Source organism: Sturnus vulgaris, chromosome 4 (genome assembly GCF_052056855.1).
Source record: "Sturnus vulgaris isolate bStuVul1 chromosome 4, bStuVul1.hap1, whole genome shotgun sequence".
NCBI lineage: Eukaryota > Metazoa > Chordata > Aves > Passeriformes > Sturnidae > Sturnus > Sturnus vulgaris.
Window position 1 is genome coordinate 71,685,535 of NC_142246.1, and position 17,088 is coordinate 71,702,622.

A 17,088-nucleotide genomic window follows, 5' to 3' on the forward strand; every position below is an offset into this window, starting at 1 on the left:
TACATCATCCTGATTTGTGATGAGTGATTTTTTAGTCTGAAGTAGACCATGAGGAGTGTAAAATCCTTCATGTTTATAATTCTGCTCTGTACTGATATTCATTAAAACTGAATATTCATTACAGCTCCTCCCTGAAAAGGATGCAAGTATGTTGCCAGTTTAGCACCCCTTTTCAGCTGAAGTTTTAGGCAGAAGGGTGATAATGTCTGTGCATGCAATGAAATTGATGCTGTGTTACAGAGCTTGTTTTAGCAACATCGAATAAGGATGAATTTCTACCTGCTTTAATTCTCCTAAGTTAAAGGAGAGAAGACAGGAATAGCTAAACATTAAGCTAGTGTTTATTTCATACTTATGAACCAGTAGATAAGCTTTTTCAGATTGATGCTTGAAAAAAAAATTGCTTTAGTGGATATGTTCTCTATTGAGTAAATACAAAAAAAAATAATCTGTTTGCCCAGAAAATAAATTATATGACAGAAACTAAATCAGTTCCTTATATTTTTCTTCTGGCTGATGGATGTCTGACAGGACCCATATTCTGTCTTGCCCATGACTAGAACACAAAATGAAATATTTTCTTGTCTTTCATGGCAAATATTTATTCTTGGATTCTTGTTATTTTATTCTGTTATCTCACCTGTGCTGGATTTTCTACCTTTTCCCTACAGCAGCCATCTTTGCAGAGCTCAGCTGAGCTGCTTTGGCAGAGCCAGGCAGGAAGGGAAAGGAAGCAGAGACTCTTCACCTTTTCCTCATACAATTGTGATGGGCAGTGCCCTTGCTATCCCACTTAGGTCACTGTTGGATGGGTACAGATCCTAAAGCAACATTCACACACTTTGATCAAATTCAAAATGGGCTCTCCTCAGAGATAGCAAGTATCCAAGTCTAAATTCATATCAACTTGGTAGTCTGGATCATCTCTTATATTTACCTAGCAATATGAAAGAGTTGCATAAAATAAAAACATAAAAAAGTATAATTGGTTCATCTATTCTTTTCTCCATTGTGGGGCTAGCTGGAAGCATTGTAATTATCTCATGCATAAAAATTTTGCTTTCAGATAATTGCACACTCTTTCAGCCTTGGTGTAAAGCACAAAAGCCTCACGATTAAATTATGGGACTGGATTAAATGTGAAATGCAAACTTTTAAAGGAATTGCCTAGCTCTATACAGGAGCATTATTTTATTAATCTGCAGGCATAATAAACCTTTAACTTCTACAGTACAAATGCATCTGCATAATTGCTTACTGCTGTTGGGTGCTTTTCTTCAACAAAGCCAATAATTTTAGAATGCCTGAAAAATAAACCTTTTTCATGGTTAAAAGGAAGATTGGAATAAGATTTGGCATGGTCTTAGTCTTGTTTTGAACTCTAAAAATGTCTAAAATGTATCATTTATTTTTGGAATAATAGGCAAAATTTAAATATACTGCAAGGACTGTATTATTCATACATTCTTTGCTTGATTCTTTCCCTAATTTTCTTATTAAAAAAAGGCCAGATTTTTTTCAGTTTGATACTGTTTTTTTCTCTTAGAACTGATATTTTTATTAAATCTGGGTATTTATTACGTTAGGGTCACAGATGTGTTAGGGTTTAATAACACAAACGTGTATGATTTCTCTTTAACTTGGTTGCTATTAGTAATGTGAGTATTTAGGAACTAATTATAAGTGTTATAGGTAGCAGGTTTTTTTCTTATGGAGTTTCCTATTAGGAAGGAATAATGCATTGAATAATGGGGCTACAACAGCAGCTTTATCTTGGACTCGGCAATTTTTTCTTCACTTAGGTTTGCCTGTTGTACTCTGATGTTATTTAATAGAGATAATTATTGTAGTGCTCAGTGTATTACATGCCTTGAATGACAAGAGCCACAGTATATAATTTAGTGCTTAACTTAGAAGCTGCTTTTGTGTTGTAGAAGTGCCATAAGGGAAAGCAAATCCGCTGTAGGAATAAGGAGCACAGAGGCTGATGTTACAACAGATTACATGGCTGTTCCTATTCCCAGCAAGCAAAGAAAATTCTGTTCAAATGGCTGAATTTTTGAATTAAGGAGAACTGAGTCTTCTGTTTTATAACTAAATGCACCACAACTCTGACTGTAACACGGGGAAGAGAAAAGCAACTGGCAGTAGACAAAGATGTGTGCCATGAATCCACTGGGCTAAGAATAGCCAGAGTGAATTTCTTTTTCTTGGAACAATGTGAAATAAAGTGTTGCTTAATAAAAATCCTGCATAGCATACTGCAAAAAGAACCATTATTAATCTGTGTAATGAAACAAGTCAGATTCTGTTGAACAAGTTTATATTCCTGCCGAAATTGAACATTCATCTGCAACTGTTTCCAGCTATTCCTCACATCAGAGAATGGTAAAATGCCAGTAAAAATTGAGTGATCTGCAATGAAAAAGACTCATTACAATATGGTACCTTCTTCATTTGCCTGGTTTTGCAGGGCTGTTTGTACTGTTATTTCTCTGGATATGTTTCCCATGTGCTCTTCTTCCCAGTCACAGATGTCTGAAGCTGCTGTTTGGTGGTGAGTTGACCAACCTGATTGTGCCAAGGCTGTCAACACAGTTACTGAGGTGTCTGTAACTCTGTAGAAGTGCCTCAGAACACTTATTTTTAATCAAATAGGAAGATGTATTTTTTGCTCCAGGAAAGGTGTCCTCCTTTAAATGGAGGACTGCGGTCATTTACAATCAAGAGGAGGCTCCAGGCTGGGGATGAAGACAGGATGCTTTGAGGCTCTCATGAAAAACTCGTATTTGAGAGTAAAATTCTTCTGATTTGAAGTCTGTCTTAATTACAGCTCAGTGACCCCGTTCTTGAGTAACACAGTCCTTTCCTGATATAAATATGACATTGCTTTTCAGGTGCTCTCCGTGTTGCTGTGCCACTGAGAGAAACTGGCAGTCCCTGGATACCACAGGTGAGGTAAAGGAACTGCTGTGTGATCTTCCAGTCCCTTTTGATCTTGTAGGAAGAATGTGACATGTTTAAACTGTACTGCTGCTCTGGAGGTCTTTGGCTTTGAGGACCTGCTTCAGCAACTTGGAGTAGTTTAATACTGCCCACCTCAGTCAAAATCAAAGATGTGTGCCTACATATTAGCAATACTAATTATGAGAATTTTTTTGCTATGGTTAAAAATTGAGACTGGACATAGCAGCCTTTGAATGCAGTCTGTGCAAGAACAATTTAAATAAATTGTTCTTCCTATCACACAAGAAAATTGTACAAAAATTGGCACATTTAACAATATTTTCATAAGTTACTGGCTCCTGTGAATAATTTTGAATCAACACTAACAACTGAATGTTAGAAGACATGATGAAATCCTACTAGATCCTGGTGGGTTTTACAAGACAGAATTTTATAGTTAAAAATATAAAGTGTGTTGTAAAATTAGCTTGTCCTGCAGCAATCTCCACTACAATTAGGTGTCATTAATAATGCAGTGTTGAAAAAGTTTGCGTAAGAAATCCAGAGCATTAATATTTTATTGTCACTAATATGCTTTGATTTCAGTTCACGTTTTCTGACTCGAGCAAGGGAAAAGTGGTTTTTAACAGTGTTTTTTCCATATGAGTAGAGAAATATTAATCACTTTCTCAGGAAACCCCCAGGGGAACTAGCACATGGGTAAAGCTTATTTTCAGGCTTCTTTCTCATTCAGGTTTGCTCTGATTAACATTATGTGAGCTTTTTCCTTTAAATTCAGCGTGTGAAATCTTGTTCTGCCAAAGCCCGAGGCACAAATTCCCTGGTTATATTTGGAAGGAAATTCTGACCCTATTAATAATCAAAGATTTGACAAATGCCAGTGTGCTGAATGTGATCTGAACACAAAAGCTCATTCCACATAACTAATTTCTAACAGCTAATCACTGGAGTCCTTTTCAGTAGCTGGAGGCCACCCAGCCTCAGAAAATGTTCACCTGTATAACTTTATCAAAAGTAGTGATGTGCACTTGGGTGATGACTCTCAGTGGCTGATACAATTTGACACAGTAAAGAAATCTGTCAAATAAAAATCCAAGCAGAAGAGAGAATTTTGTATTTCAGAGTAGGGTTAAGGCAGGAAGATTTGTGTGCTCTGCTGCTGGATGAACATAAGCTGGAACCTGGCTATGAAGAGCATCAGCAGAAACCAGAATCTTTGTGAAACTCTAGAAACTGAGTAATAGGTACCATCCCTACAAAACCCTGGCTTAAAAACAGTCACAAAACTTGTTTGAGGTCAGTAGGTCTGTGAGTTAGAGGCAGAAATAGTCTGATAGTATTGTTGTTTTATGTGATTAATTTATCCCTCACAGACACTTCAAGTGTTTTCTTTCTTGCTGTGAATTTTGTGTTAAGATGACTTTGAAATTGTGTTAGCTCTGTAATTACCTATTCTGATCACCAATAAAGCCATTAGTCTTCTGTCTTATAGTAATTTGAATGAAGCTGTGATTTCATAGCTATTTAACTGTAAAAAGAGTCAGTAAAGCATTGTTTATGAAATTCTACTGCACTCATAAAGAAGGCTATTTTCTTTGAAAGATAAAAATGCTATTGCTATGAGTTGCCATTGAAATGAGAATCCCTTTTCACTGCAGTGGTAACTACAACTTATAGCCATTAAGTCTCAAAAGAATCCTTTAGTACCTCCCCTGTTTATATTTTTTAAGCTGACATTCTATAGAAATAAGTAACATTGAGAGATTTTGTGACAGTGTAAAGCTATTCTAGGAAGTATTTTATTAAGTTTATTTAGTAATAATTGGTCACTTTTTTTGCCTTAATAGTACTACCTGGTTAACCTTTTGCTGACTGTGCTTCCTTGATTCAAAGAAATCTTAATTTTTTACATTACTAAAAATGCTTTTTTATTAAAAATATGCCACATTAACTGTCTTAAAATGGAATTGCAGAGGGTAATTACTCTGCAGATTTATTTACTCAAAAATATTCTAAATTACCTAATTAGTTAATTCCCCCCTTATTAATGGCCTTGTCAGCCTTTAAGACCAGCATGGCTAATCAGATGTCCACAAAATGCAATTACTACCAAGTGAAAAGTAATTTTCATCCTTATGTTTTTAATGAGCCTGATACAAAGCAAATTCTCCTGTAATTGCTGTGTTCCTCAACTATGCACCATAAAGTTATGGCTTGGGCTTTCCATCACTATGACTACCTTGCAAAAGGGATTTGAGGTACTGACTTCCTTTCTTTTTTCTCTTTGTCTCAATTTTATGGGTAAATCATCTTCCTAGAGGAGACTTGTTGGTTTTATTGGTAATTACTGAGTAGTTTTCTGAAATACACAATTGAAATATTAGTTTTTATTAATCTGTTCTTGGCTAATTTTTTGTAGAATCCTCTATTACTGCAATAATGGCAATTCTATGTTTGTATTTCAAACTTTATTTTCAAATTCTAAAAATACTTCTTTCTGTTATGGAAATCCCAAAGTTTGACACCTTTTTGAACTTCTATTGGAAAGGAAAATCTGTTTCTTTTTCTGAAACTGTCTTTAGTTATTTTATAATTTTGGAGACTGAAGGAAATATTGAAGACGTAGCTGAGATGTTTTTGAACATCATCTATTATTGAATAAAATATTGAAATTACTGAATCAACACAATGACACTGGAACTTACTACTTGAAATACCTTGCACTGTGACTCTATCACAGCCTGTCCAACAGAGCTGGCTGTGCTTCTGGTTACTTAGTGAGCTCACTGACATTTAGGAGCTTCTCAGTAATTTCTTGTCCATCTGTGAACAAACCCATTTACTACCATGAATCTGTAGCCATGGAAAAAGGAAAGGAAGGAGCTCACATATAACGCCCTGCTTATGTAAATGGTGCATCTGGTGCTTTTTGAGGTAGTGCCAGTAACTATTTCTAAGCAGACTAAGACACAGACAGCTGATGGCAAGATGAATCAAAACCATGCCCTGGTCTATTTTAATTTCTGTAGAACTGTGGGAGAATATTTGGAGGAGAACACCCCACCTATACAATAAATAATCAACTGTTATCTAAAGGCACATAATTACAAAGTGATACACCTTGTAGCAGGATATCTTAATGATTAAAACTTGCTCTTATGGGACATTCAGAATACATAAGTTTTCTTTATACTTTTCCCCCCTCACTGTATCCATACGAAGTCTTTTAACAAAAAAGAGAATATTGTGGCTTTCAGGTCATACTTCAGAGCCAGTACAGATTATTTGCTAAGATTTTGAAAATTAAATAAATGAACTCTGAGATGACAAAAAGAGATATGTAGCAATTTGGGTGCTGGTTTGCAAGCACCATTGTTGTGTGTCAGGAATTCAGGTCAGCAGAGGCAGGAGAGATGAGTCTGTGGAGGCCTCAGCATCCAGCTCTTGATAAAATATGGCAAGGTAAGAAGATGGTTCTGATTTCTCCAGTCTTTAAAAATCTTTTTGATTTACAGCTCCCTGCTGCTCTTCATACTCATGTGAATCACCCTTCTGAGTACCTTAAATACACAGCCAAGTTTAGCTGAGTATTTGAGCAACAATAGCTAATACAATTTGGTTTTTCAATGCAATTAATAATCTCTCCAAAGCATACTGTTAAATCTATAATTTTCTAGCTACTATGACTACTATTTTTATGTGAATGCCATTGTGAATGTGAGCTGTAATTGCTGTAGCTGTGCCAGAGTTGACTTCTGATGTGGTAGTTTCACTGAAATGGCTTGTGTTATGTCCTGTTTGTGCTTTGGATGGCCAGATTAGCCTCAGTCTGAGTTTTATTCAGATTTTACATGCTGAAGTGTGTTGTCTCAGCTGAAGAGCTGTCACATGAAGAAACATTCTGCACCTCGCTGCTTCTTACCAGTAAGAAGCTGCTGGAATAGGAGCCTTAGGAAGAAATGCAACTGTGTAAGAAAATGCATATCTGCCCTCAGTTGCATACTAAGGGCAAAATATAATTAGGCTCAGAAATACAGTATTAGAGAATTACATTATCAGAGTCAGTTTTGCAGGTCTTTTATGAGTCTGCATACTGTTCTACCCAAATTATTTTCTCCCTTTGTGCTGTTTGCATCAAAATCTGTTTTTCCAAGTGCTACAGTACTTTTTTAGGTGATTAACAGAAATTAAAAGAAGACTAATTGCAGTATGGCTGCATTAAAAAAATTATGTTTTCCACCCATCTTTTGAAGTTAATATTTTTAAAAAACAGTGTATGTATTTTCAAACTTCAAAGCCACCTGACATGCAAAATTACAACTTTCTGGTATCGTCATAGGAACTCATTTAGTCAGTGAATGACAGCTGAACAGAATCCAGCTGGACAATTTCCACTTTGAAAGTAACCTGAAATCCTACCAGCATGTCATAAGGATTCTAGCATCGTATGCAGCGAGATGACTTTTTTTGTTATTATTACGATAGATGTGTAAAAACTGTTTTCACACAGGCTGGTAAGTCAGGCTTGCCAAGCAGTCCTGAGATAGTGAATATCCAACTTAGAGGAAAAAGTATCCAAAGGAGAACACTTGTTTAAAGAACAAAAATTGCAGTCTACCCTCTTCCAGTGTTCTCTTTGTTTAAACCTTGGACATCACAGAAACCCAAGGCAAGAAAACTTAATTCCAAGTCAGTTAAAGAAGTTTTTCATTGGCATTACCATTCAATTAGGAAAAATGCAGGAACTGGAAATTCACAGAATGCCATGAGTTTCTTTGGAGAATGTGTAGGAATATTTTGAGCTCAGCGTTAGAAGCTCACCAGATCTTTCTCTTAAGGAATGTTACTTGTTGTCACATTTCATAGTGTATTAAAAAATTATTGCTATGTTGAGTTGTAGAATGGAAGTGCTCAGGACTGCAAATAATGGGAGAAAGAAAAGAATTATTTCAGCTTTCCAGATGAGAAACCAAATATGCTTGTCCTCCTTCCACAGAATAGTTTAGTTGGTGGATCATAAAGAATTTGAACTACAGTGCTAATTCTCATCCTGGAGTCTCAATCCAACAGGATCATCATAAACATCCCCTTCTTCTGGAAATAATTAAGTTAGAGGGCAATCAGTAATTTCAGATTCAGGATGTCATGTTGAGCCACTCAGACATACCTTGAACCTCTTAGGTTTCTCATAAGGCATACCTCCAAAGTGTGTTACACTCAGGGATTTAGAATCATCTGCATAAATTGAAGGTCTGCTTTTTTACCTTTTCAAAGCATTAACTGTGCAGTTATTAATCAGATAATGAAGAAGCACAGTACTGCTCAAAACCTGTTTACTGTGCTGTTCATAGCACTTTTCCAGTGTTGATTTCTTCTGGTTTAAAACTACCTCTGATGTTACTAGGTAATCAGATTTTTTTTAAGGTTAGCTCATGTTTGGAACAGAAAAGTTTTCTTGCTTTTCCTGATGTTTGTCCTGTTTGGATTTAAGATGATAATTAGTAATATTCACTGCTTAATGCTTTAGCATGTTCACAGCTGTCTATAGAGAGGCATAATGTTTTTCAGAGCCAGATGGTTGTACATCTTGCATCTGCAGTACACACGAATTTGGCTCCGTATGGAAATATTTTTTGTAATTTTTTGGATACATTTCCATACTAGTAGTTCTAATAATATTGAGTGTTTGAGTTTTTTTCCTTGGGGAGAATAAAGAGATCATTTGTCATATTTTTTCATAAAACCACTTTTTTTACTTGATTTTCTATAGAAATTTAAATTATGAGATCCCACCAGCAATCCTTTTCTGTCACTCTGTGCTGAACTTATTTTAAATTACTGACTAATTACAACCCAATTTGGAACAGAAAATTCTGAAAGTTGTAACATGGGAGGGTATAAGGCAGAACTTTTTCCATCTGAGGAAAAGCAGACACTGGCAGGAAACTCAAAGCCTCGATCGTTGGAGATCAGACTTGGGTCAGAGGGGTCCTGAGCATTCTCAGCTAGGTAGTATTTCTTTGAGGGCCACACTAAATGCCTTTTAGAGGTCCTTTCACAGCCGATTTATTCTGTGAGCCTTTGATGAATACACCTGTGTGGGAAATTTCTCATGCTTACTGACATGAAAGTCACTGGTGTTGAATGAAAGGAAATAGACTTGGATATTTGTGCATTCAGTCTGGTAAGATCTCTCTGCATGTGGCCTCGGAGCAAATCATAAAGTAAATCTGACATTAGGATTCAGAATCAGATAAGAAATGAAGTCAAAAGTTGTTCCAATAGACACCCTCACTGGAGCAGCATCCAAAATGTTGCAGTGTATTTTATGCACTAGGTTTCTTTGTCCAGAGTTTTTGTCAGGGTAGCATCTGTCCAACCCCTCCTTATATTTATTCTGGACCATGAATCGTTTATCCTCCCACAGCTGTCATAAAAGTGACATAAAGTTGGCATAAACTCTGTCATCTGTCCTGGCAGATTTCAGGGAAATTTAATCCTCTTCTCAAATCTGATCTTGATTGTGTTTATACTGCTGTGTAATCCAATACTACACGGATTATGCAACCACCCTGATTGTACTTAGCTGCCTTCCTTGGATGGCTTTACTGGGCACTCTTCATCTTCCTGATGTAAAGTCCAAAGAATGTAACAAGAACAGTCTAGGAAAATGAACCAGAGTCAGTAACACACTGTGATTAATCCTGAAGTATTGTCCATAAAAGTGAAACATTTGGGCAAAGATTCCTTCTTTTAATTCTAGAGATTAACTTCTGTCTTTCATTTACACAGACTAGTGAGCACTGTCCCCTTTCTCTGAAAGGAGAAATCTGTGTTTTCAGGGGTGGCATTTAGCTGAAACCAGAAGAGAATTTCTATGAATGCTGAGTTCAGTAGATGATTGCTTGGAAGGAAAGGAAAGCGACTTGTAAAAATGTTTTTTAGAGTTAGGGGATGTCAGCTTACTGGTCTGAACTGATTCAGCTTCAGGTAAGTGTAGGCAAATAAATGGTGATGTTTCACTATCATGTTAAATGACAGATGCCTGTAAATTTAAAACTTGAGATAATTCCAGTAAATGAACAGGATGGGTGTATCTTGGCATTTTTATCTACTTGATTGAGCTATTTGAATTTTGGCATTGATAATTCTACTTGTGTAGAATTTTCATTAACAAATTCTAACTGTCCTTAGGAGGCAGGCAGCTGAATTATTAAGGAGGGAATTTAGTTAATATCTAGTATTTGAGTAAGTATTTTGGTTAGGAGGGGTATCAGCATGTTGTTTTGCTAACAGAGCTCGACAAATCTACTGATTTGGGATTTTGGTTTATTTGGGAATAGGGAGGACTAAGGGTAGACTTAGTATGTTGTGTGTGTTTCTGAGTCTGATAGTCTAATTTAATGATAATCAATTATTTAATCTAAAGGCTGAACGTGCATCAAAACACTTACAGATTCACATTAAATCTTCAGGAGCAGATTCATTAATTCTTTGAAATGTTACTTGAGTGATGCCAAGACTGTGATAGGAATACTCTAAGGGTAATGAAGTCAGAATAGGATACAGCTCCTCACTGAGGAGCCTGGTTTTCTACCAGGGTCAAAGAGAATGAAAGCATGGACACATGACCAAGTGTCTGCTGTTGGCTCAGGGACAAGCTTACTTTAAGGATGACAGGGGTAAAATCCCAGTGCTTTGGTTCCTAATTCTTACCTGTGTGTTTGCCTCTAAAAAATTTATTGCTGAGGGAGACTGTTGAAAGATGAAAGCTGGACATGTTGCTTTGGTAATACATCTGGAGATCTCTCCTCCTTTCAATTTGCTTTGTTTTGCCCTGTGTTGCAGATTTCTAATTCTCTATTCCATGTAGGTTTGAAACTGTTGGTATTCAGATGTTGGCTTCACGTAGAGCATTCAAACTGAAGCATATTAGTGTCAAACTGCTAAATACTATTCAGAGAACCTGTCTGACAAGTGTGACAGTGCTTGTTCAGCAGTGGTTTATGAGCATTGCTCTTACCTGCTTGATTTAAAACCCCTCAACCCTGAGTAGTATAACAAAATTAATAGATGTCACTTGTTGATCATGGAATAGATCAGTTGTCAAATTCCAAGGCTGAATTAGCAGGAATAATACAATTCTAAAGGTTTGGGGGGGGTTTTCAGTGGCAAGGGTTTGAGATGACAAACTGCCAGCTCCTGTCCTTAGCAAGATCTCAAACATGCCTTTGCTTTTTGAGTGCAACAAAATATTTTAGCTTGTTAACAAAGTCCTTTTATGACTTGACAAATCACAGGTGACTTCTCCAACACACGACCAAGGATGGAATCTTGATTTAAAAAGGTAGCTGTGTTTCTCCTACGCAGGTTAATACAGTAGAGAAGTCCTAAAACCAGCATTTCTGTGAAGTGATGAGAGACTTTGATCTGAGGTTAGTGTTAACATCTACATGTCGCAGCAAAGTGCTGTAAGGACATTGGAAAATGTGATTAAATATCTTATTGAACAGAAAGCAAGTCAGTCAGTGTTTGTGTACAAGGAAACAAGTATCACTTAGTCCCTTCAGCAGTGACCTTATGAATTGCTGGGATTCCCAAATTGCCAGGAGGTGCAGGCATTCACTGCACCTCCTCACTCCTCAGTGTTGTGTGTTGCAGGACTGAAGCATGTCATCTCTGAGTGCACACCACATATCCCTTTCTTTGGCACCTCATTTTCAATGTATGGAAGAAAAGGGATTTGTGTACTGACAACGCCATGAACTAAGCTGCTTCAGCTGAGCATCAAGTCATAGGATGTCAAAATCTGAGCACTCACAAGAGCATGAACAGTAGTAAAATGACAGGAGCTGCCTTAGAATGAGACTCAGTAGGGTGCAACAAATCATCTTTATGCAGATGACTAAAAATCATCCTGCAATCCCATTTTGGGACTCATTCACTTAGCATTATTCTCTCCTAGTGTACACAAACCTGCTTCCTATCCAAGGCTATATTTTCTCATATAACCTGGTTTGAAGTTGCTGTCTGGGCATTAGTGGCTTGCTTTTTGTGAGAGACAAGGGGAAGGAAGGGAAAGTAGATCGGCTGTGTTTGCAGCCCATCTCAGTGGCGAAATGCAGTGCAATCTGTCTGAATTGCTGCTGGATAGCTGTGTAAAGCAGCACCAAGGTCAGCAAGCTGAAGTGGCTGCAGTGTGATGCCTCTGAGCTTTGAGGTGTGTGGACTTCCCCAGTGTGATAGCAAGACAGTGACAGGAACTGAAACGTTTGGAAATATTTCCCCAGTGTGATCCCGCTCCCGGGTATCACACTCTTAATGAACTTGTTCAACTTCTCAATTTCTTTGGGATGATGAGTCAGGCAAGCCAGGAATTCTGTTCCTTATGATGCTTAGATGTACATCTGTGCTCATGTGTAGTTTACATCATATCAGCAAAAATTCTTTTCTGTTTTGCAGCTTCAAAGGGTTTCAATGGAGAAAGAGCCACACAATGGGTTTGAGGTTGGCTGCTCCTTAAAAAAGTTAAGAGTTCTGATTTAACAGATGCTTGGGTTTTACCAGGTGCTTGGAAAAGTGATAGGAAAGAGGCTTCAGCACTTCCTGCTCCAGGAATGATGTGATTCTTAATATTAATATGAGCAATTCTCCTTTAAATCAAGTTCACTTTTGTTTGTCTTTTCCTCAGTATCCCTCAAACATGGTTTTGTAATTTGTGCCCAGTCCATAGCATTAACTCAGAGGTAAAGGTCTCCTTTCAGTGTGTTTCCATATAATGCAGAGAAAAGCTGACATCTTATTAATAGCATTTAGTTGCTGTTACAGGGAAAACCCTGATAAATACCAGCAAGGTCAGGACAGTGTCTGTGTGAATGTGTGCTGTAAAGCAGTTGTTATAATTAGTACTAATTAGCCTTTCTGTTGACAGAGATGTAAAGGAGCCAAGTAAATTTTTTTGTTTTGGTTTGGTTTCCTTTTTTAGTGGTGTCCTTCACTGTGATAAAGCCATGTTGGTACATTTGCACTTGTCAATTTTATTCTCCAGGACTTTCAGACAGGAATCTTTCACCAATGCACAAAGTACTGAAAGCTTTTCTAGAAGTAACTATCAAACAATGAATGAATAATTTACCATGTTAGACAATTATCCTGCCAAGAGCTCTGTGTGACCAGACACCTTGCTTGGCAGGAGAAGCATATCCACTTCATAAGAAATCCATTTGGGTGTTCCCTTCAGCACCAGAAACCTGTTCATGGCAAAATAAGAATGGTTGAATATAACTGTACCCAATATTAAACCTTATTTTGGATCATAATCATAGCAAAATAGAAAAAAAGACATCTGGAAAATTGTTTTAGATATAATTCAAATTCATTAATATAAAATGTGTAATTTAGCTTTCATGACACTAAAACTACACCTGTTTGCTCTCTAGTATCTTACATTAACTGCTTTAATAGTTGTCTTAGTTACTTGGTAATATTTGCATCCTTGAATCCAGAAGATTTTAGGTAGCTGAAGGAGCCAAGTGCAGCTTTAACTTCTTTTACTGCTCCACTTGACTCTAAAATTGCAGAATAGGAAATATTTGGACAAATTGCATCTGGTTTTGTTTAGTGTTTGTGTCTTTGTTTGCATGAGCTACTCTCCTTTTCAGACAGACTGCTCAACTTTGCAGTATGTGTGCAATTTTAAAATACTTGTTTTCAGTGACAAATAATTCTCTCTAGCATTTTTTTTCTGCATGTACCCATTTGCATTTCTATAAAAATTCATTGATGTATTTTTTCTTTGTACTCCACTGAAGACTGCATCTTTCACTACAATAAAGTGCAATACTTGAGGCAACTGGGAAAGGTTACAAAAAATCATAAATGTTGTTAGTTTGAAGATACTTGGAGACTGTCAACAAATCACTAAGATCATTGGAGCAATCATGCTCACTGTCAAGAAAGCACCATTTTAGAAATATTTTACTTGCTTACATTCCTTCCAAACTGTGTTGAAACAAGTAATTGTTATGCTGAGCCAAATTGTAACAGATTTCCTCTTAATGTGAATTAACACAGATTTCCTCTTAACATGGATTTGCTTCACATTCCACTTATGTGGAGACATGGTGAATTCTTGAAGCCAGTCTGAAAGGGAAAAGCCTGGGTTGAAACAACATTGATTTTTCAGGGACTGGTGGAAATAAGTTTGCAAAGGCTGTATCAAGTATAAGAATATCAGACATATTTCAACATTTTTGAAATTTAAAGCTAGTTGAGATGAATGGTCTTTTGAATTGGTGTGTTGGTTGTATTTTGCCTCTTTGTAATCTCAGTTTAAATGGCAGATAAAATTTCTGCTGTTCATGACTAACATCAGTGTGGTTTTGGTTATTCATGCAACTTCAATTACAGAGCTTGTGCATAGTTCTAGATTTTAGGGATTGACATTAGTGTACACAATTGCAGTCACACTGATGCAGTTAATAAATGTTTATTGTAGTCCTTGTGGCCTTAAGACATTGCCATATCAAGACAATAATTACTTTTTTTTTTGTAGTTCGCAATTTTGGAGCCAAATTTATATGTTTTCCCCAAAAATGAGTTGCCTTTTTATTTTCTAGCTTCTCCAGTTTGAGTTTGTTTGGTTTTTTTAAATTAAAAATTATTTTTTCATGCCTTTTCTTGGTTAAATGCAAAAAGAACAGGCCTAGCTATTTAGAAACTATATATGTATGAAAAAGGATTCAATATGTAAATATCAAAGTTTCTGGTAGAAACTGAATGGGGTTTTTTCATGGGTTTTCTAATTCGTTGGTTTTGCCACCTGAGAAAAAAGAGATGATTTTGTTTGCTTTTTCATTTAATTTCTGAATGTTATATCCTGAACTATTTCAAATATTTTGGCAGGTTATTGGTTTCAGAAAGAGTGGATATAGTAGCAGAGTGACATTCTTAAATAATATCAAGGTAGTTCCTTTTATGAGGAATGAAAAAGAGGGACCTTTCCATTTATTCCCATTTTGTTGACATGTTACCTGGAAGAAAAGCACAGGGAGAGGGCTTGTGCACCTTATCCCAAAGCTTATATTTAGTAACATAAGCCTTTTTTATTTGATGGCTGGTCTCTGCTGCAATTCAGTTACCACCTCTGGCTGACTGGAAGTAAAGAAATGTGTTTTCTGTCTTTTCCTTTCTGCTACACAGAGGTAAGGAAAGGCAGAGTGGGGCTGGATTATTGTTTCTTAGCTACATCTGTGGTGGTGAGCTCTGACCAGCTGCTGAGTGCCTTGAGTTTGGAGGAGGAAGGGATTTATTCCCTTTCCTTTGTTTTTCTTAGGATTTAAGGACTTTGTGTGCTCTGATGCTGGCTTTTGGTACAGCCAAGAATAAGAGAAAATTGGTGATTGAGTGTGGGAAGTTTTGGTCTTGAGCAAGGTCCCCACAGTTACAAACAGATCCTGAATCCCCAAAACATATGGTCCGTGTTCAGCTGATTTTTTGTTCCCTCCTTAATTGTACCAGGGAATAATGAAGGAAGCTGACATTGAATTACACATTTCATGGCCCAGAAGTCGTCCTTTATGGAAAACATTGCAGAAATTGTATGGTGTGATTCTTCTCAAGCTCCTGTTTCCTCTGCATGGTGGTTGCTGTGGAAAACTCCAAGTTTTAAACTTGCTTATCATTCTCATGACTAAGGTTTGTAAGAAATAATCATGGTTGTGAGCAACCCTTTGTAGAATGTCGAGCTTTGTCTTTTTCAATACTTACCTGCTTATGATGAAAAAGGAGAAACATATATTTTCCAGGTAGAATTATATAGTAGATTAGGCCGGTAAAAAATTCAGTAACATGGCATCACGTGTTTTAAATATTTGAATATTTGAAGTACCATAATTAATCACTGAATTAGCCACGTAAATTACAGTGTATTTTTAATATTGTATCTTTGTAGCTGAGAGTTTTCTCTTCTGACAGGGGTAAAAATGGGGAAGCATTTTGTTTGTTGCTCCTTAGCATGATCTCTTATCCTCTTAGCTAACCAGCACCAGAAGTCCTGGAATCTAACCCATGTTTTCTTAGAATACAAATCCCTTGTAGAAGAGAATTGTATAAAAAACCCCTGAAGGCAGGAAGGGTGGGATAAATTGATTTTTTTTTATTGTGCAGTTATTCAGGTAGGTAAGTTAATGTATCGTGTTGTAGCCCCTGTTTCATAAACTACCTTTTATTACTGTGCTTACATGAGTTCTATCCTCTTTCTCCTGCTAAAGCAAGTCCCAGTATTGGGGGGTAGAGCTCTTGCCTTCAGAGGCAGCTGCTATCTCAGGACCAGAGCACATTACCCACGTAGCATGAATGCTTCAGCAGCAGAAATTATCCTGCTTGCTGGGGCTCCTGAGCCTTGAAATCCTTACAACTGTACATTTCTGTGCTTGGCAGTCTGGGGAGAATTACGTGCAGAGGTGTAAGTTTCTTTGGAGATTGGAAACCTAAAAATGTAGTGCCCTCTCACCTACAGAGAAGAGTTACATTTTCATGTAGCTGAAGTTATGAGGTCTTGCTCCTTAATAAGGATTTTGAAGGGTGAATATTCTAGCAGAGATGACTTTTCAGCTGTAGACTGACAGTGTAGCAAGCCCTGAGCATCTTCTGGTAAGCTCAAGTATTTGAAGATAAATTCCCATCTCCTTTATAGAACAGAGATCTGAATTCTCTCACTGGTCTCTCTCTACCATTTTACATTGTGGACACATTTTGATTCTGCATGTTTGCTGAAATTTTAGCTATGGTTTATACTATGTGAAAATTGAAGTCTTTGTGTTTCCTTTACATAAGGAAATACTTTGGATGATATCATGTCAGTGTGCTTGAGAAAAGAAGCTAAATTGCATTAAAATGAACTTCATAACTTCATGATACTACATCATTCAGAACTTGTATTTTGGGAAACCTTTGTTTCTTTGATGGAAATTGTTTTTAATCTTGCTGTTAAAGTGCGAGAAATGCAGTGTAGAAACATTCCAGAAGGTTTTCAGTGACCGATTTGTAAAACTGGGCAGGTAAAAGCTGATCCAGTGCACATTTCAAATGGCTCTAGAGGTAGTGTACTTCATCTTGAGA

General features: G+C 36.9%; 1 long non-coding RNA gene across 1 annotated transcript in view; it reads left to right on the forward strand.

Moving 5' to 3' along the window:
- Positions 1-2,889: 2,889 nt before the first annotated feature.
- LOC148224094 (uncharacterized) overlaps positions 2,890-17,088 on the forward strand; it is a 129,223-nt gene continuing 115,024 nt past the window's right edge. Inside the window, exon 1 of the long non-coding RNA XR_015803468.1 lies at positions 2,890-2,953. This is a non-coding gene — a long non-coding RNA (uncharacterized LOC148224094). The remainder of the gene's footprint in view (positions 2,954-17,088) is intronic.